This window comes from Macaca fascicularis, chromosome 2, assembly GCF_037993035.2.
Source record: "Macaca fascicularis isolate 582-1 chromosome 2, T2T-MFA8v1.1".
Lineage (NCBI taxonomy): Eukaryota > Metazoa > Chordata > Mammalia > Primates > Cercopithecidae > Macaca > Macaca fascicularis.
This window is the reverse complement of record NC_088376.1, coordinates 4,800,469-4,820,362: the sequence shown is the minus strand read 5'-3', so window position 1 is coordinate 4,820,362 and position 19,894 is coordinate 4,800,469. Positions and strand designations below refer to the sequence as shown.

Genomic DNA, 19,894 nt, shown 5'->3' with positions numbered 1-19,894 from the left:
ACAAGACTTCACAATTTTGAGCTGCAATCGGTCCCCCTACTTATCCCCACCATAGTCCTGTTCTATCCTCTGGGCCCCCAGAGAACAAAGTGTGGCTCTTCCCCATGACAGTCTCTCAGGTATGTGAAACCAGCCTTTCTGTTCTCCGAAGCTTTTCTTCTCCAGGCCAAAGGTCCTCCACTCCTACAAATCTTTTCCGTGCGACATGGTTTCAGGTTCCCTCAGCAACCACCCTGCTGTTACCATGCCATCTGCAAACTTGCCTTGGCCTCCAGGGGACTCATAGCTCGGACATTCTCATTATCCTCCCGAGTCTAGTCATCTCACCGACTCAGCTTTTATTGTTTTGTTGTTTTCACTCAGTTGGTCATATTCTTGGCAAATAGACACAGGCTATCGGCTGACTCAGCTGCAGAATCAGCAGAAGGCACTGTGTCTCCTTCACCTCTGCCTCCCCTGTGGCACCCACTGAGTCCTTGGGAATGGGTGGCTGCTGAGATAAGGTTTGTGAAAGTGAGTTGAATGGAGAGGGTTGGCTGGAGACTTGAAAGAGGATTTTTAAAGGCCCCAGGTCTCATCATCAACGTGGCCACTCACTAGGTGGTGGAAGGAAGATAGAAAGGGTCCTTCCAGCTGAAACAGGTCTGTGGCGCACCTGCTATGGGTGGTTTCTGTGCCAGATTCTACACTGGAAACACAGCATTCCACCTTCCCTTCTTTGAGGACAACACAGGATCCACATCATCCCCTCTTTATCCCCTTCTTGAAATGTGTGCCCCAGAAAAAGTGTTTAAATAAACCAGTTTGAAGAGCCCGTTCTTGGCTTTGGGATTCATATGTATATTAACAACCCTGTGGAAAAGCAACATATTGTTATCTGCCTCCCGGAGAGCATAGATCTCCCAGGAGATCTGCGGCTTGTCTGATGTTGCCTACAGTGCCACTGGCCCCCTTTCGCTTCAAAATAAACTGTCAGGAAGATTAGCAATACCAGGCAGGCCCTCACAAATCATGGAGTGGAGGACAGGCTGTCCCAGCACGGATCCTGCAACTGAGGTCAGCCACAGAGCCCGGGCTTCCCATTTTTGCCATCAAGTTCTTTAAGCCTGTCCCTCTGGAACCCAGTGCCCACATTTGCAATGAGCCCGAGAGGCTCTTATGAGTTGGAAGCAGTCCCTCGATATTGATTTAGGGCCCTTGGGTTTCTGGAAGCACACCAAATCTGAAGTAGGAAAGAAAATCTCATCGCCAAGAAGACTTTGGGATAAAAATTGCTCTTTGGTGCGTCTACTTTTTAGCATTGAGGTTATGACAAAGATGACATATTACTTTTGCAACAGTGACAAAATCTCAGAGGCTAGAACTTCTTGCTGTGAAATTTTAATTTTTTCCCTTTTTCTTTCTCTTCTTTTCTTTTTAATTTTTAGCTTTATGGGGAGCATTGAGAAAAGTTACTGAGTTTCCATGCTGACATACTTCAGAGTTTAGAAAAGATCGACAGAAACCTAATTAAAAAATAACCCAGTTGTAAGACAAAAGTCCATACAGTTTCACACAAGGCCTTCTATGCTAAGTTTTAATTCCAATCCATTCTCTCAGCAGAAAGGGATCTTCCTTAGTTTTACAAATCTGTGGGAGCAAGGGACCCGAGGTGTCTGGGCCAACCACGGTCACTCAGCGAAGAAAAATGCCTTTTGTGACATTCAAGTTGCATTTGTCTGGGGTTCCCACACATACTCATGGAATCTGGAAGATTAACAGTGAAAAATGACCTATTTTAACAGGTGCACACTTGTGTGTAAGTGGGATTTAGCTGAGCATGGAATTATTTTAACATGGAAATAAGTTGTGGACATTGAGAAACATCACTCATTTGACCACACAGGAATCAGACACATGGTCAACATTTGGGAGTTTCTCAAGACTTGAAACGGATGTGTTGGTTGGATTTTTCCAGAGGAAGCCACAATATCAGAGAAATAAACATGAATGCCTACAAAACATGACTGTTCAGGTTCCAATTCCTTCTTCAAAGCATGTCCCTTTTCTCCAAGGAACAGAGAGCAAAACTTTCAATTATTAAATCCGTTTTGGAAAGATCATTTCAAGTGTACAAAATAGCAACAGGTGAAGTAAATCCATGTTTCTCGGCACAGTGCCTTTCAGAGGGGTTGTGGTCCAGAGGAAAGATCACTGGCTGCGTCAGAAGACAGTGGCTCAAAAATCATGAGACACCTGACCTGGGACAAGAAGCTACATGTCACTGTGCCTTGACATTGTCACCTGTGAGTGGGGATCCTGAGTCCGTGTGCAGCCTCTACCACACGGAGCTATCGGGAGGGGCACATTAGATGGCAATGGGAAGATGTTGTGAATGGGTGAGGGCTGCCAAGGTCACTGGATCTGTCATTGCAGTGGAAGTGACTGGAACCGGGCAAACTGGTTTCTGAGCCCTGTTCCTTTTTTTGTTTTGTTTTGAGCATGTGTAGTTTTGTCTGTTTTCCCTGGAGCGGAGGCTCAGGGATGCCACATGCAGTAGGGTGGAGTGGCAGTGGTGGTATCACTGAGCCTTGGTAGTGCCTCCAGGAGAAAATAGTATTTTTTCAAGGTGACGGTCATTGTGTCCTGTGACTTGACTTTCCCTGGAATTTATTCAGGGGACTTGGATCTGGAAATCATCAAAATGATTTCAAGGTAGATGGAAGCACATTTCTTTAATGAATAGAAAATTGAAGTCTGCTTTCTCGAGATAGCTAGATGATGCCTCTTCTGTTCCTAAAATAGCCCGAAAGGTACGATTTCCATGTCTCTCCATCACGAGTTTATAGTGGAGAAGCTTGTCCACTTCCACTTCCATGGAGAAGCATGGCTCAGGACGGCTCTGAATGTAGCCCAACACAAATTTGTAAACTTCCTTAAAACCTTGGTTTTTTGTGTGATTTTTATTTTTACTTTTTGAGCTCATCAGCTATCATTAGGGCTACTGTATTTTATGTGTGGCTCAAGGCAATTCTTCTTCTTCCAGTGTGACCCAGAGAAGCCAAAAGATTGGACACCTCTGTATAAAGAAACGGACTCCTGGTCGTTTCTTTCGGAGAAACACATTGGCTGTGTGACTTTGTTCAGGTCACTTGATCTTTCTGAGGCTCAGCATCCTCATCTTGAAAAGGGGGAAATGCAACCCTGTCCTGCCTCTTGCACGGGGCTGTGTGTTTGTGTGTGTGTGTGTGTGTGTGTACATACGTATACATATGCACACACATACACAGACTCATAGGATGGGGAAATGTCCTCACTATGTGAAAAGGACTTTTTTTCTTTGTTTCTTCTATACACACACACACAGAATCTGAGACAGTGGTTAAGGCAAGGTCACCCAGAAAGATGATTGAACGTCCACATGGAAAGTTGGTTAGAGGATAGGCTTTACAAGGGAATGGCTGAGCAATATTTGCTCAGGGCTAATAATTGTGACTATTTAGTGCCTACTATCTGCCTGGCATATGGTAAACTGTGTCATCATTTAACCTTAACAACAGCCCTGGGAAGCAGGCATGTCACCATTTTGCAAATGAGGAAGCTGAGGCTCAGGGATGCCCCCTACCTTGCCCAGGGTCATGCACCAGTAAATGGCGATGGTTTGGCTCTCTGCTCTGTCTCCAGCAGAATCTGGCTTCTCGCTGCCTCATTCCTGCAGCATAGAGAACAGGGGACAGTGCATGAGTCAGAGATCCCAGCTGTTCACAAAGACTGACAAACTGGTTTCTGAGCCCTGTGCCCTTTGTTGTTTCGTTTTGAACACGTATAGTTTTTGTCTGTTTTCCCTGGATCAGTTAATAGTTCATCTTTTTTTTTTTTTTTTTTTTGAGATGGAATCTAGCTCTGTTACCCAGGCTGGAGTGCAGTGGTGTGATCTCAGATCACTGCAACCTCTGCCACCCGTGTTCAAGTGATTCTCCTGCCTCAGCCTCCTGAGTAGCTGGGATTACAGGTGTCCACCACCACGCCCAGCTAATTTTTAGTGGAGATGGGTTTTCACCATGTTGGCCAGACTGGTCTCAAACTCCTGACCTCAAGTGATCTGCCTGCTCCAGCCTCCCACAGTGCTGGGATTACAGGCAAGAGCCACCACGCCTGGGCAATATTTCATCTGTTTAAGTCTGTTTTGTAATTCTCAGGCCCGCAGTGCTGTCACTGCTCAGCCTCACGGGCTGCACTGTAAATACTCCCCAGCTCCATCGCTCTTCCACAGCAGCCCCAGTTCCCAGGCTGAATTTGCCGGGCCTAAAGCACGGGGGGTGGGAAGAGGGGGCCTTCCTCAGGAGCGAAGCCCCTCAGCCTCTCAGTTCTTGCAGCAGGGGCTCCCGGGCCCTGGCTCTGACCACCCAAGGAGGAGGCCTGCCTGGGCAGAGAAGGGGGCTCGGAGAGGTCCTTCCAGCCACCTATTTATGGTTGCCCAGGCTCCTAGGCCTGGGTCTGTCAGCCAGGGCCTGCCCATGGCCCTGGGAGGTGATGGGAGTGGGGGTAGTTTCAGTCTCTGATGAAAGCCGCTGAAACCGGCACCGAGCACACATGAAAAGGACGAAAGAGAAGGCGTAAGGCTGCCTGCCAGGTGGCAGGCGTGATGGGACTTGTCTCCCGCTTGGGGAGATGAAGACAAAAGACAGCATCATCCCCCAGAATGAGTGACGCTGCCCCTGGAGGGCTGTTCCTGAGCAGGGAACAGGGAAGAATGATGCCTTTGGCCTCCTGAGTTCTGAGCAATATCCCCTGGCTGAGTGGGCTGTTCCCATCAATATTCAGGAGTCTTTGGTGTTGAGAAACCTTGCACGATGTAAGCCGAGAGGTAGCACCATCAATTCCTGTCTAGACTAGATTTTTGGAATCCAGGCTCCCAAGATGAAAGGGTACATTATGAAGACAGGGCATAAATCTACCATGCCAACAAGACCCACATTCACCTCGGATTATTTACACCTTTCTGCCTCCCTCTGGGCATTGCCCGTCCCACTGTAGCCCACTTTCAAGTTTTGACAGGTTCACTTAATGCATCGTGACCTACAGGTAGCCGATTACATATATTTTCATTCCGAGGGACTCTGTACCCCAGGCCGGTTTCCCCCTCCTGACTCCCTGCAGTTTTACCTTTTTACTTGGCCCTTAAAGACATCACAGATGCTAAGGAAGGGATGGGTGTTGGTCATAAGCACCCAGTGAAACCTGGCTGGGGAGGGTCACCAAGTGTGTGTTACTAACTCGATCTCCACCGCACCCTTGGTCTCATGCCCAGCACCATTGTGTGGTGGTTACTCAAGGATGTGGGAAGCCACCGGAGCGAGGCTGCTGACGCGCCCCATTTCAGAACTGCCAACACGGGTTCCTTGGCAACCAGAGCTCACCATCTGCCCAGGCAACCAGGGAGGGCACAGAGGGCAGTGAGCCTCTGCCAGGATGGACAGTTCTCAGCATTGAAAACTAGCTGTGGGTTTGGCCAATACCGTGGAGCCAATTGTACCTCTCATTCAGCCTCAGGTCCTGCCTTGCCAGCTGTGTATGGACATCTTAACTTGGATGATCCCTGGACGCTTACAATTTAAGAGCATAAGGGTGGATCAAGTCGCTTTCTCTAAGAGGCCTCCCTTTCCCTGTATTTGTCATGAGAAGATTGGACTGCAATAGCCTTTCGTGTGCCTGCCAGCACTGTGTGGCAGGATAGAGCGCGTGTGGGCCTTGAAAACCAAAATGTCGATGTTCATATGTGGCTCTGCTGTGTGACTGCAGGCTGGCCTCTGAGCTTTTTCGCCCTCATTTCTTTGCCTCTAAAATAGGGCTAGATAATGCCTCTTGGCCCCTGGCCCCTGTTATTACCCTCAGTTAACAACAGTGCTAATAACGACTCACACTGACTGTGGGCTTTCTGTGAGCCAGGCTGTGCTCTAAGGACTTGGTGTATGCTAACTCATCTCATTTTTTTAAAAATTATACTTTAAGTTCTAGGGTACATGTGCACAACGTGCAGGTTTGTTACATATGCACACCTGTGCCGTGTTGGTGTGCTGCACCCATCAACCCGTCAGTACCCATCAATTCGTCATGTACATCAGGTATAACTCCCAGTGCCATCCTTCCCCCCTCCCCCCTCCCCCCTCCCCCCTCCCCCCTCCCCCCTCCCCCCTCCCCCCTCCCCCCTCCCCCCTCCCCATAATAGGCCCTGGTGTGTGATGTTCCCCTTCCCGAGTCCAAGTGATCTCATTGCTCAATTCCCACCTATGAGTGAGAACATGCGGTGTTTGGTTTTCTGTTCTTGCGAACTCCTCATTCGTAAGAAAATCTCTGCGGGGCAGAAATTTTCCAGTTCCACTTTCACTGAGGGTGGTCATGTGCCTTCCCAAGGCCACACAGCCAGCGAGTATTATGTCTGGGACTTGAACCCGGTAGTGAGAATTCAGCTTCTATGGTTCTATGTCCACAGTTCTCCCTCTGCACGAGGAACACTGTAAGTGTCAGGTCCATTTTATTCTCCTTTTCTCTTTCAGCTCAGCACACTCCTTAATCTGGTGTCCAAAGTAACGTCCATCTACTCTTAATGTTTTTGGAAAGCCGGCTGCAGTGGCTCATGCCTGTGATCCCAGCACTTTGGGAGGCCAAGGTAGGCTGATCACCTGAGGTCAGGAGTTCGAGACCAGCCTGGTCAACATGGTGAAACCTTGTCTCTACTAAAAATACAAAGATTAGCCAGGTGTGGTGGCGGCACCTGTAATCCCAACTACTCGGGAGGCTGAGGCAGGGGAATCACTTGACCCTGGGAGGTCGAGGTTGCAGTGAGCCAAGATGGAGCCACTACACTCCAGCCTGGGCGACAGAGCGAGACTCCCTCTAAAAAAAAAAAGTTTTAATAACTCTCCTCATCCCACACAGTCACCTGTGACTCCTGCCTTTTCTCCCAAGCCTCTTTACTTCCATATTTCTTAGTGTTCCAGTTAGAGGGAACCACCTGTGCAAATGCCCTGTGGCAAGAGAGGGTACAGAGGGAGGATGAAGAGAGGGAACAACACAGTGGCTGCCTCCAGGCAGGCTGAGCTTGATGAACCAATAGGACCCAGACCATCTGAGCTCTGAGTTCTTTCTGCATGCTAACAAAAATGAGAAACTTCTGAAGCATTTTAAGTGGAAGAGTGACATGATCCAGGCTATCTTTTAAAAACCGTTTTCATCCTGCTAGAAACCTTTCCAGGAGCCAGCAGGGCCTTCCTATTCTGAGCCAAAGTTTTTCTGCCTCATATTCAAGGCGTCTGTCCAGCATCCAGTTGGGACATGTGTCTGGGTTGGGGGCAAGGTGAAGGGCTTTCCAGGTGGGTGGATGGGATATGGAGTGAAAGACCCTGTCATTCCAAGTCCACAGGCCTGAGCACCCATCTCCAATGGGCTCTTTCACTCCTAACGCACAGCCCCTCACCTGTTCTCTGCTTTCAAATGGCCCTTTGCCTCCTTCTACAGATCTCTAAACTTTATTTCTTTCCAATGAACCTTGTGAAATCCTTCTAACCCTTTCTGATGAACTCTGGCCTCTATGTTTTCAGAGATTTCTACATCCAGCTATGCTATGCTGACAAAGATGTTTCCTGAGCATCTATTAAGTGCCAGGTGCTGTGCAAGACTCTGGTGATCAGGACACCTAGCTCTGCCTGCAAGGCACTCACAGTCTAGTGTTGGGGGCAGAATCAGTCATGTAAGCAGGTGACTATGGCACACCCAGAGGAAGACGCATGGCATGGTGAAGTTCAAAGAAGGGAGAGATGCTTCCGCCGGGCGGGCAGGGGAGGGATGAAGATCAGTGTGGTCATGTCATAGTGAAGCCGGGACTGGACTCAAGCCTCATGGGCAGATGGGGACAGTCACACATTTCAGGAAGGGCACTCTAGATGTAGGCAATGGCAGGAGCCAAGGCCACAAGGCAAGGAAAGCACAGCTTTCTACAGGGCTAAGGGAGTTGATTGTATGAGGGGAGGACTCATGGATGTGGGAACATGAGAGGCAAGCCTGATGAGGTGAGGGACAGGGCCCTTCAGAGAAAAATACCACTCTGGTTTCAATCAGAGCTATCCTGGTATACTAAGCATCTGAGCTCCTACAAGGCAGGGTCTAGCCACTACTCAGCTTATAAACAGGTCAGCGCCTAGACCTGTGATCTGAACAGCGTGGATGCTCAGAGACGCTGAAAGCTCTGCCTCATGTCCCTTCTGGAGGCAGAAGAACTGGGGCTGAGGACTGGTGGTTGGGCCTGGAATGTTCATTCTCTCTGCCTTTCTTCAGGCCATTCCCTTGCTTCTTCCCATTGGTCACTTCCAAATCTCCATCTTCAAGTTCCAACTCAAAAGCTACCCTGCCCTAATGCCTTCTCAGAAACCCAGCCGGAAAGCACTGCTGCTTCTTTGGAACCTGGGAGCTTCCTTAGAACGGTCCCTTGTGTCTCCTGCACCCCTGAGCAATCCCACCCCACTCAGTATGTGTCTGTGCAGCAGCCCATCCCACCTTCCAGAGTGAAAGGTTTTTAAGCATCTCTCAGCACCTCTTCCCTTCCTGACCTCCTCCAGGACCCCAACACAGCAACCGCCCCATATTACATGCACAAGAGCGCAAGCTGCCTGAAATGGTCACCTTACAGAGAGTCCACACTCCTTCCTGAGACCCAGGAGCAGTGTGCAAGAGGTGGTGTGAGGTCATGGGTGGGGACTGGGACAGCCTCTGGCATGAACTGGGGCTGCACTTATCTGACTCTGTGCCTACTTGGCATCTGCCTGTGCCCTCAGGAAAAGCCTGTATCATGATGGCTGAGTGCTGTTAAGAGAGGGTAAAGCATGCTCTATTCACCTGACTCCCAGCACGGTCAAACCTGCAACCACTGCTCTGAATCACCCAGGAAGGCCCCACTTCCACCTTGTTTTTTTGACCTCTCCTTCGCGTGCATTCAAAGCACCAGGAGCAAGGCCGGGCGTGGTGTCTCACACCTATAATCCCAGCACTTTGGGAGGCTGAGGCGGCCGGATCATGAGGTCAGGAGTTCGAGACCAGCCTGGCCAACATGGTGAAACCCCATCTCTACTAAAACACAAAAAATTAGCCGGGCATGGTGGTGCATGCCTGTAGTCCCAACTACTCGGGAGGCTGAGGCAGGGGAATCACTTTTGGACCCAGGAGACAGAGGTTGCAGTGAACTGAGATCCGGCCACTGCACTCCAGCCTGGGTGACAGAGCGAGACTCCATCTCAAAAAAAAAAAAAAAAAAAAAAAAAAAAAAGCACAGGCACCAGGAGCCAAAAAATATAGATGCCAGGGTGCTGGAAGAGTTCAGTGGGAATGTGAGCAGAGGGAACCTCTTTCTTGGTAGGATTTTGGGGTACACAGTTTTTTTCCTCTGAGGCAGATTCTCTTCACTCCAAATTGGGTGCCATGAGTCATAGGAAGGCATCTCTCTCTGATGACTTACAAACATCTCAACTCATTCTTTGCTTCTCAAAATTGGGGTGAGCTATCAAACAGCTTTATAGGGTATTCATCGAACATCTCTATGTACCCAGGGGTGTTGTTGAGGCTTTAGGGTTTACCACAGGATTACAGCCCCAGCCTACCATTCAAGCCTCAACTCCAAGTGCACCTGCCATGCTTCAGTGCCCTGGACAAGGCCTGCAGCAGCCACGTGGGGCTGCCATCTTTTCTCACTCTGCGTACAAAGTCCCACTACCAGCCAGGTTCTACTCAAGCTGTTCCCTCCACCTGGAATCCTCTTCCACCCCCATCTGCTTATTAAATTCCCATTATCCTACTTATTCTAAGGAATCCTGCCTATCCTCTCGTAAGGCCCAGCTCTAGGTTAACTGTCACCGGGAGACCATACAGTTTCTCCCAGTCAGAACTCTACTGCCCCCACCACCTCTCTCATGGCAGAGTTCTGTGTCCCTCCCCAGGCACCGTCTGGAGTCTCCAGTAAAGACTCTTTCACATACAGATGACTTTTCAGTGCTGTGAAGACAGACACCAATACCCCAGAGATGAGGAGACCTAAGTGCTGGTCTAGTCTGAACCTTGGACCCAAGGTCTTTATCTTTAGCTTGTTTTCCCATCTGCGGACGAGAGGCTTGTCCAGAGTAGGATTCCCAGTCTGGATTCTGCCTAATCCTGTCTCCTGGAGCACCTGTTCAAAATGCACCAGGTCCTCTCCCAGGCTGATGAAAGTAGACTTTCAGAGGGTAGAGCTTTCGATCTATATTTCTAAAAAGCTTCCCAGCTGGGTGCGGTGGCTCATGCCTGTAATCCAAGCACTTTGGGAGGCCAAGGCGGGCGGATCACCTGAGGTCGGGAGTTCAAGACCAGCCCAGCCAACATGGACAAACCCCATCTCTACTAAAAACACACAAAAAAATTAGCCAGGTATGGTGGTACATGCCTGTAGTCCCAGCTACTCGGGAGGCTGAGACAGAAGAATTGTTTAAACCCGGGAGGCAGAGGTTGCGATGAGCTGAGATTGTGCCATTGCACTCCAGCCTGGGAAACAAGAGCGAAACCCCTGTCTCAAAAAAAAAAAAAAAACAAACTTTGGGAGGCCGAGATGGGCGGATCACAAGGTCAGGAGATCGAGACCATCCTGGCTAACATGGTGAAACCCCGTCTCTACTAAAAAATACAAAAAACTAGCCGGGCGAGGTGGCAGGCACCTGTAGTCCCAGCTACTCGGGAGGCTGAGGCAGGAGAATGGCGTGAACCCGGGAGACAGAGCTTGCGGTGAGCTGAGATCCAGCCACTGCACTCCAGCCTGGGTGACAGAGTGAGACTCTGTCTCAAAAAAAAAAAAAAAAAAAAAAATCTTCCCAGACAACTCATACGTAGTCTGCCTGGTGCTCCTTTCAGGACTAGGGGTAGCACCTAGAGGGTTCCTAAAATCCTACAAAAATCCTGTGGTTCCTTGAATGATCTTTTCTCTGCTTCATTTGATGCTCCCTGGAATAAACTACATCAAAAGCACCACCATGAGTACAACTCCCATGCTTGAATGAGAAAACCCTGGGTCATGACTAGGTCTCACGTCTCTCAAAGGTCTACTGTGTTTTGTGGAAATTTTGGATGGTTGGAAACACATAATGATAACCAACCCATTTGTATTAGTCAGCTTGGGTTGACCTAACAAAACACCACAGACCAGGTGGCTTAAAAACCAGAAATTTATTGCTCACAGTTCTGAAGCCTGAGATGTCCAAGATCAAGGCGCTGGTCAATTTGGTAATGAGTGAAGCCTTCCTTCCTGGCTTGCAGCCGGTGGCCTTCTTACCGTATCCCAACTGGGAAGAAAGAGAGCTCAGCTGTTGCTTCTTCACCTTGTATGGCCCCAGCCCTATGAGATGAGGGCTCCACCCTTCTGACCTCATTTAACCTTTATCACCACCTCCTCACAAGCGCTATCTCCAAAGACAGGCACACTGGAGGTTTGGGCTTCAATGTGAGTTTTAGGGAAGCACAAACTCAGTCCGTAATAACTCTATGCCTGAGGCTTTAGAGAAAGTCAAGTCGACCTAACAGGCAAATTGGTGTCCAGATAAATTCTATTACCTATTTTCCCCGATAAGTTCTTGAGAAATAGCTGCTGCTCCCACCATCGCATGGTTGATTGAGACCTACAATTCGGGAAGGCGGTGGCTGCTTCCTCCCCATGGTGGTGCAGGCTCCATGTGGCACTCCGTGTGCCCTCCTGGGAGGCTTTTGGACAGGTTTCAGTGTGCTTCTGGCTTGTTCCTGTCTATTTCTCCAGCTGGATTTCCAACTGTTCTGCCAGTCCTATGACCACTCCCATTTCCTGCAAATGAAATGTCTTTTCTACCTGAGTCAGCTAGCATGGGTTTCTACTGCTTGCAACTCAGGCCTTGCTGACACATATATCATGCAAGGAATGATTGAAGGAGCTGCAAGTATTTCATCTGAAGCAGGGAAGTCTCCAGGAATTGCCCACTTATCTACAGATAAGTGGCTATTGTATGTAAGAGAAACAGGCTGCTTCTATGTGGCTTCAGAAGGCAATGCTGGACCCACAAGGAGAGCTTTAGGGAGAACTATTTCAACTCAACACAAGACAGAAGCTTCAGAGCTAGTCCTCCAGAACATGGTGCTGAGGGATGAAGTGAGCTTGCTCCTGTCACTGTGTAGGGGTAGTGGATGCTGGACCTTTTTGTCAAGGGTGCTGTATAGAATGGGTCTGTTTTGACACATAGACCAATAGAACAGAGTAGAGATCTCAGAAATAAGACCACACATCTACAACCATCTGATCTTCAACAAACCTGACAAAGACAAACAATGGGGAAAGGATTCCCTATTTCATAAATGGTGCTGGGAAAACTGGCTAGCCATGTTCAGTAAACTGAAACTGGACCCCTTCCTTACACCTTATACAAAAATTAGCTCAGGATGGATTAAAGACTTAAATGTAAAACCCCAAAACCATAAAAACCCTAAAAGAAAATCCAGGCAGTACCATTCAGGACATAGGCATGGGCAAAGATTTTATGATGAAATTGCCAAAAGCAATTGCAAAAAAGCAAAAATTGACAAATAGCATCTAATTAAACTAAAGAGCTTCTGCACGGCAAAAGAAACTATCATCAAGAGTGAACAGGCAACCTACAGAATGAAAGAAAATTTTTGCAATCTACCCATCTGACAAAGGTCTAAGATCCAGAATCTACAAGGAACTTAAACAAATTTACAAGAGAAAAACAATAAAAAAGTGGGCCAAGGACCTGAATAGACACTTCTCAAAATAAAACATTTTTGCAGCCAACAAACATATGAAAAAAAGCTCAACATTAGATCATTAGAGAAATGCAAATCAAAACCACAATGAGGTACCATCTCATGCCAGTCAGAATGGCAATTACTAAAAAGTTAAGAAACCACAGATGCTGGCAAGGCTGTGGAGAATTAGGAACACTTTGACACTGTTGGTGGGAATGTAAATCAGTTCAACCATTGTGGAAGACAGTGTGGTGATTCCTCAAGGATCTAGAACCAGAAATACCATTTGACCCAGCAATTCCATTACTGGGTATATACCCAAAGTAATATAAATCATTCTATTATAAAGATACATGCACACATATGTTTATTGCCATACTATTCATAATAGCAAAGACATGGAATCAACCCAAATGGCCAACAATGACAGACTAGATAAAGAAAATGTGGTACATATACACCATGGAATACTATGCAGCCATAAAAAGGAATGAGGTCACGTCCTTTGTGGGGACATGAGGCTAGAAGTGATCATTCTCAGAAAACTAACACAGGAACAGAAAACCAAACACTGCATATTCTCACTCATAAGTGGGAACTGAACAATGAGATCACATGGAGAGAGGGAGGGAACAACACACACCAGGGCCTGTGGGGAGTGGGGAGGGAAAACATCACGATAAATAGCTACTGCATGTGGAGCTTAAAACCTAGGTGATGGGTTGATGGGTGCAGCAAACCACCATGGCACATGTTTACCTATGTAACAAACCTGCACATTCTGCACATGTGTCCCAGAACTTAAAATAAAATAAAATGTTAAAAAAGAAAGGATCTGTTTCCTTGATGAAGGTGTCTCTGCTTTTAAGATGTATCTGCATTTTGAATTACATTTCAGTACAATTCACGTACAAAATCTTCCACTACAGGAAAGGAAAGGGAAGAGAAGCGAAGGGAACCATCTAATCTTTTGCTTATTAATTTTTATAGTAGCAATTTTTATGATTATGAGAAGAAACTGTGAACCATGTGTAATGGAGAAAATTTGGTTACTAGAGAAAAACACGAAGTGGAAAATAAATACCACCTATAACCTACCACACATTTTGGCAAAAGTATTTCCAGTTCAGTCTTTTTATATCAATTAGGTATGTATTTTTTGGTAACAGCTTTACTGAAATATAATTCACATACCACACAATTCACTGATTTCAATTGTACAACTCAATGGCTTTTACTACATTCACAGAGTTGTGCAACCAACCATTACTACAATACAATTTCAAATATATTCCCCACCCTCTCAAAGAAACCTCCATCCCCTTTCACTGTCACCCCTTACTTCCCTCATCTCCTCCATCTCCAGCCCCAGGAAACCAAGAATCTACTTTGGGCTTGTATGGATTCGCCTCTTCTGGATATTTCATATAAATTGAATCATATAATATGTGGGGTTTTTTGTACCCAGCTTCTTTTACTTAGTATAATATTTTCAAGGTTTATTTGTGTTGTAACATGAGACCGCACCTCCTTTGTATTGTGAGTAATATTCCAGTGTCTGGGTATAACACAATTTTTAATGCACTCATCACTTGATAGACATCTGGGACATTTGGGTTGTTTCCACTTTTTGGCTATTATGAATAACATTACTATGAACTTTTGTGCACAGATTTTTGCATGGGTGTATGTTTTCATTTCTCTTGGTTATATACCTAGAAATAGAATAGAACGGACTTACGTGGTAACTCTATGTTTAACCTTTTGAGGAATTGCCAGACTGTTTTCCAAAGTCTCTCCACTCGTTTACATTCCCACCAGCAGCGTAAGAGAATTCTGATTTCTCCACACCCTCACCAACAATTTTTATTATTTGTCTTTTTTACGATAGCCATCTAGTGTTATATAATTTCATTGCGGTTTTTATTTGCATTTCCCTGATAGCTCATGACTCATCTTTTCATGTGTTTATTGATCATTGTATATAGTCTTTGGAGAAATAGCTTTCAGACCTTTTGCCTTTCTTTAAAAAAAAAGAGAGAGAGAGAGAAAGGGTGTCTCTGTTGCTCAGGCTGGCGAGCAATGGCACTACCATGGCTCACAGTGACCTCAAACACCTAGGCTCAAGTGATCCTTCCGCTTTAGCCTTCAGAGTAACTGGAACTATAGGCATGCAACAACATTCCTGCCTAAAAAGAAATTGATGAGGACTCCTGGGCTCAAGCAATTCTCCCGCCTCAGCCTCCCAAAGGGCTGGGATTACAGGTATGAGCCACTGCACCCAGTCTTTTGCCCGTTTTCAGATTGTGTTCATTGTCTTTTTATTATTGAGTTTTAAGAGTTATTTATATATTCTAGATACAAACCCCTCATCAGATATATGGTTTGCAAAATTTTTCTCCCATTCTTTTGGCCGTCTTTTATACTTTCTTGGTGGTGTTCTTAGAAACACAAATATTTTTAGCATCAATGAAATCCAACTTAACTATTTTTTCCTTTTGTTGCTCATGCTTTTGGAGTCATATCTTAGAAACTATTGCCTAATGCTAGGTCATTAAGATTTATCCCATCTTTTCTTTTAGGGGTTTTCATAATTTTAGCTTTACATTTGAGTCTTTGATCCATTTTAATTTAATTTTTGTGAAAGGCGTGAGGAATGGGAAAATTGATCCCATGCTTCTCTCCTAGCTTCTGGCAGTTCTTGGCTTTTCTTGTAGATTAATCTTTGCAGTCTCTGCCTCTGGCTCCACGTGGCTCTCTCCTGTGTATGCCTCTGTGTCTTCTCTTTTTCTGTCTCCTTGTCAGGATTTAAGGCCCACTCTAAACTCAGGATGATCTCATCTCACGATCTTTAACTTAATGACATCTGCAAAGACCCAACTTCCAAATAAAGTCACATCCACAGGTCCTAGGGGTTGGTACTTGGACGTATCTTTGGGGGGCACCACTCACACCTGTCCGTGGACTTCCTATGAGGATGGGTGAGGAGAAGATCTGTTACTCACTCATCTGCTCGCTCCTCCAACAGCTATGCCAAAGGTCCTAGGAGGATCCAGGGATATAATAATAAATTGGAGAGGATCCTTGCCCTGGAGAATATCACTATTTGGACGGGCTTTGGGACATAAATAACAGAAACACAAAGAAAGGGATGGTGACAGCCATGAGATTCGGAAGCTGCAGGACAAATGGAAGCAGACCAGAGAGGGAAGGGCTTTCAAAGCAGGGGCTGACATTGTCAGCAAAGGCAGGGGCTAGAGAGCAAAAATAGGTCAGGAATCCTTGCAAAGGAGTTTGGCAGGAGTGTGGGGGGTGTGGGGGAGAGAGAGAGACAAAGATAGAGAAGCAGTCACCCAGAAAACTCAGGCTCCAACTGCCATAGTTTCTTTTAGGATGTGTGAGAGTGGGCTGGGGCATTTGCAGACCACTTATTCATACCTTCAGTAGCCTCCAAAAACTGACCTGGTAGTCTAGAACTCCAGGTAGGGATCACCTTGAACTGAACCTGCAGCTAGAAGATGTGGTCTGACTATGAACTCCATATACCTTCACAGGTGATGTTGTATGAACCCAGAACCAGCTGAGTTCCCCAATCCAGGCTCATGCTAAAGCCAGTTCTGATCATCTCACTTCCTTATTTGGCAAGAAAATGCTTCTGTCGGAAACCAGTTGCTGAGCTTCGTGTCTTTCATGCAAATTTTGTTACAAAATCCTGTCACAACAAACAGAACTGAGCTTCTCCTTGGAGCTCCATGAATGCAGATGGCAGGACTGTCTTACTTTTTGAGGTAGCAGTCATGGCAGTTGTCATGGGGTAGTATTGCTGCTCCAGAGCCCTGTGGCCAGGGTCCTGCTGAGGGCTCCACACAGAGGGGACAGGGTGGCATGTAGACAGAAGGCTCTCACTGACTGGACCTTGGGACCCTTGAGATTCTGAGCCCAAGAGGTGACACCCCACCCCATTGGACCTTATCCACAGCCTCTCCCATGAAGAACAAAGGCTGGGGGCAAAGAGGAAAACAGATTAAGAGCGTAAAAGCTCCCTGGGTCTTCAGCCAGGAACAGCAAGTTCCATACAAATTTACACACATGTGGCAGAAGCATAACAATAAACAGAGTCTCGTTGGGCTAGCTGCGCCACCTCTGCCATGGAAGAACAGGCTCGGGAGCCAATCTCCTGGGAGGAGCCCTCTTTGGTGGAAATTTGGACACATAGGAAGAGCACACACTGGTGGGGCCTTGCTCCCTGCAGCACCATCTGGGTGAAAAGGAGGTCAGCATATGCAGTTTGGAGGCATGAAGTCACAGCATGCAACATGCAGGACTTCCCTCTCCTAAGCAACAGTTTTCCCAGGTTCAAAATAAGCAGCATGATGTCCTCTGCCCACCCATCCCCTCCTTTTCTTGTAGTGTCCCTTATCTCACTTAACAAAGTGTGGGCTCTCACCAAACCAGAAAGCCTTCCTGAAACAGGTAGAGAGAGAGCACTGCTCCCCACCCCTCACATCCTCCCTACACTTTCCCCGATCCCCTGTGCCAAGTCACATAGGGAGAGCGGTTGCCAGGGTAAGCCTCATGTGCCAAAAAGAGTCTGTGTTCTGCCTGTGGGAGGATTGAGAACCACAGTGAACTAAAGCCAGGAGACTTGGTGTCGAGTTCTAGCTCTGCCACTAACATGCTCAGTGGGTTGGAGGATGTCACTTAGTATCACCACGCCTCAGTTTTCTCTCTGTAAAACAATCCAGGATAGTAAAGTACTTCAGTGTTGCAAAGAGCCTTAGAGATTTAGTCCAGGAGTTGGCAAAATACAGTCCATTAGCCAATCTTGTTCACCACTTGTCTTTGTAAAGAAAGTTTTATTAGAACACAACCACGCCCCCCCATTTACAACCCATCTATGGCTGCTTTCATGCTACAATGGTGGCTTTGGATAGTTGAGAGAGATACTGACCATGCGGTCTACAAGCCTAAAATATTATATTTGGCTCTTTATATAAAAAGTTTGCCAACCACTGCTGTAGGCCAACATCATCATGTTAACAACACAGAAAGAGAGGCATGGGCAGATTAAGGGATTTGTCAAACTCATAGAGCACGTCAGGGCAGAGGCTGGGACAGCCTGGTGCTCCCGATTTACATTGATCAAAAGTTCTCACCTGGTCTAAAGCTCTCCATCTGATTCTAGGTAGAAACTGTGTTGGGGAGAAGGCTTGTGGGGATAGAGGAGCTGGTTCCATGAAAGAAGTCTATGCAGTTGGGGCGGAACCCTGAGACGTCTGCAGCCCGGACGGTTCTGTTGAGTTCTGCGTGGGTCAGTGTGAGGCTACCACACCTCAGGGCTGCTGAGCCTTAGAGAGGAGCCAAATGGCTCTCCCGATAGGAAATGGGCCTTCAGGTTGGAATCAGATGAGAGTTGGCCTCTGAGGACATTTTAACCACAGGTCACAGCTCTTGGTAAACTTTAGTTGGCTTTTGAACCACGGGGAGACATTTTTTCTTGCCTCTTTACTTACGGGCTATTTCCTCCTTCTAGCATTTATTAATCTGACTGGTTAACCATTGAACCCAGCTCAGTCTCCTCTTGTTTCAAATCTTGTTCTCCCTGTTGGCTTCAGAAAAGAGTTCACACTAAACAAACCTACTTTTCTTCTCTTTCTTTTCACAGCCAGAGCCAAGTGATAAAGGAGGTGGGGTCAGGGGTGCTATGTTTACTGTAAAAGACACACCCCAAACCTGAGCCCTGGGATGGGAGAGGGCCCTTCGAATGCAGCCCAGCCATTTTCAGAAAGAAATGTATCAGCTGCAACAGACACAAGGCAAAAGCAACTCCATTAATTGGCATGCAGGCACAATTTAGAGAAGAGATTTATATAAGCCTTAATTTTTCTGATTTCTTCATCATTGTACAAAGTATCATATTTCCTGCTTCTTAACACAATTGCTATTTGCTTTAAATCCACCAGGTAAATGGGCAGTGGCTTAGAAAAGGAGAATTATGAGAATGGAGGAGGGAAGAGAGCTGAGGCTGTGGGAAGGGAGAAGAGAAAGGGGCTGGGGCAATGTATGGGAAGAGGCTTCTGAACAGAAGGGCCTCAGAGCCTGACATCAGCCCTGTTACCACTTTCCTGTGAATTGTCAGGGTCTGCTAGAAAGTAAGCTCCATGAGGGCAGGATTTTATTTGTTCACTGCTGTATCCCCAGCACCTAGAATAGTGTCTGACATGGAGTAAGTGCTCAGATGTGTATTTGTTGAATGAACGAACACAGTCTTTCAGCAGGGAATTGAGGCCCCGCAGTGATTCATGTGTTGTCTTTGTCCAAACGTATTCAGAAGCTCCTCTTGAATTGGGACAGAAGTCACCATAAAACTTCATGAAGGACAAGAGGGACTCTCTCTCTCCTGAACCATGAAGATAGCGGCAGAAAAATCTCACCCCCAAGGGTAGTATTTCCCCTAAACACCCAGGCTGATCCAGACAGTGCCCCACACAGCCCTGTCACTGTGAGTTTCTCCCTCTCATTCAAAGGGACCGTATGTATACAATGGGCATTTGCACCTTATTCTAATAATGCCTACTGGTTAGTGAACCCTATTTTGTGTCAGGCATTTCACAAATATTTTCTCATTTAGTCTTCATGGTAATGTTGCTAGGTAGGTATTATTACCCCCATTTTACCGATGAGAAAATGAGAGGTCACTGATATGGTTTGGCTGTGTCCCCGCCCAAATCTCATCTTGAATTATGGTTCCCATGATCCCCACATGTGGTGGGAGGGACCCAGTAGGAAGTAATTTAATCATGGGAGTGGTTACCTCCATTTACCTCCATGCTGTTCTCATGATACAGAATGAGTTCTCGTGAGATCTGATGGTTTTATAAGGGGCTTTTCCGCTTTTGGTTGGCATTTCTCCTTCCTGCCACCACGTAAAGGATGTGTTTGCTTTCTCTTCTGCCATGATTGTAAGTTTCCTGAGGCCTCCCCAGCCATGCTGAGCTGTGAGTTAATTAAACCTCTTTCCTTTATAACATACCCAGTCTTGGGTATGACTTTATCAGCAGTGTGAGAACAGGCTAATACAGTTACTGAATTTGCTTATGGTCACACAGAGTTC

General features: G+C 46.7%; 2 long non-coding RNA genes across 2 annotated transcripts; both read right to left on the bottom strand.

Moving 5' to 3' along the window:
• Positions 1–1,567: 1,567 nt before the first annotated feature.
• LOC135969482 (uncharacterized) lies at positions 1,568–11,347 on the bottom strand. The gene is made up of 3 exons (XR_010584743.1): positions 11,229–11,347; positions 3,605–3,691; positions 1,568–1,746 (listed from the first exon to the last, which is right to left on the bottom strand). It is a non-coding gene; the product is annotated as an uncharacterized lncRNA (long non-coding RNA).
• Positions 11,348–15,109: 3,762 nt separating this feature from the next.
• Positions 15,110–18,087, bottom strand: LOC135969481 (uncharacterized). The gene is made up of 3 exons (XR_010584742.1): positions 17,937–18,087; positions 17,362–17,509; positions 15,110–17,038 (listed from the first exon to the last, which is right to left on the bottom strand). It is a non-coding gene; the product is annotated as an uncharacterized lncRNA (long non-coding RNA).
• Between the last annotated feature and the right edge of the window lie 1,807 nt (positions 18,088–19,894).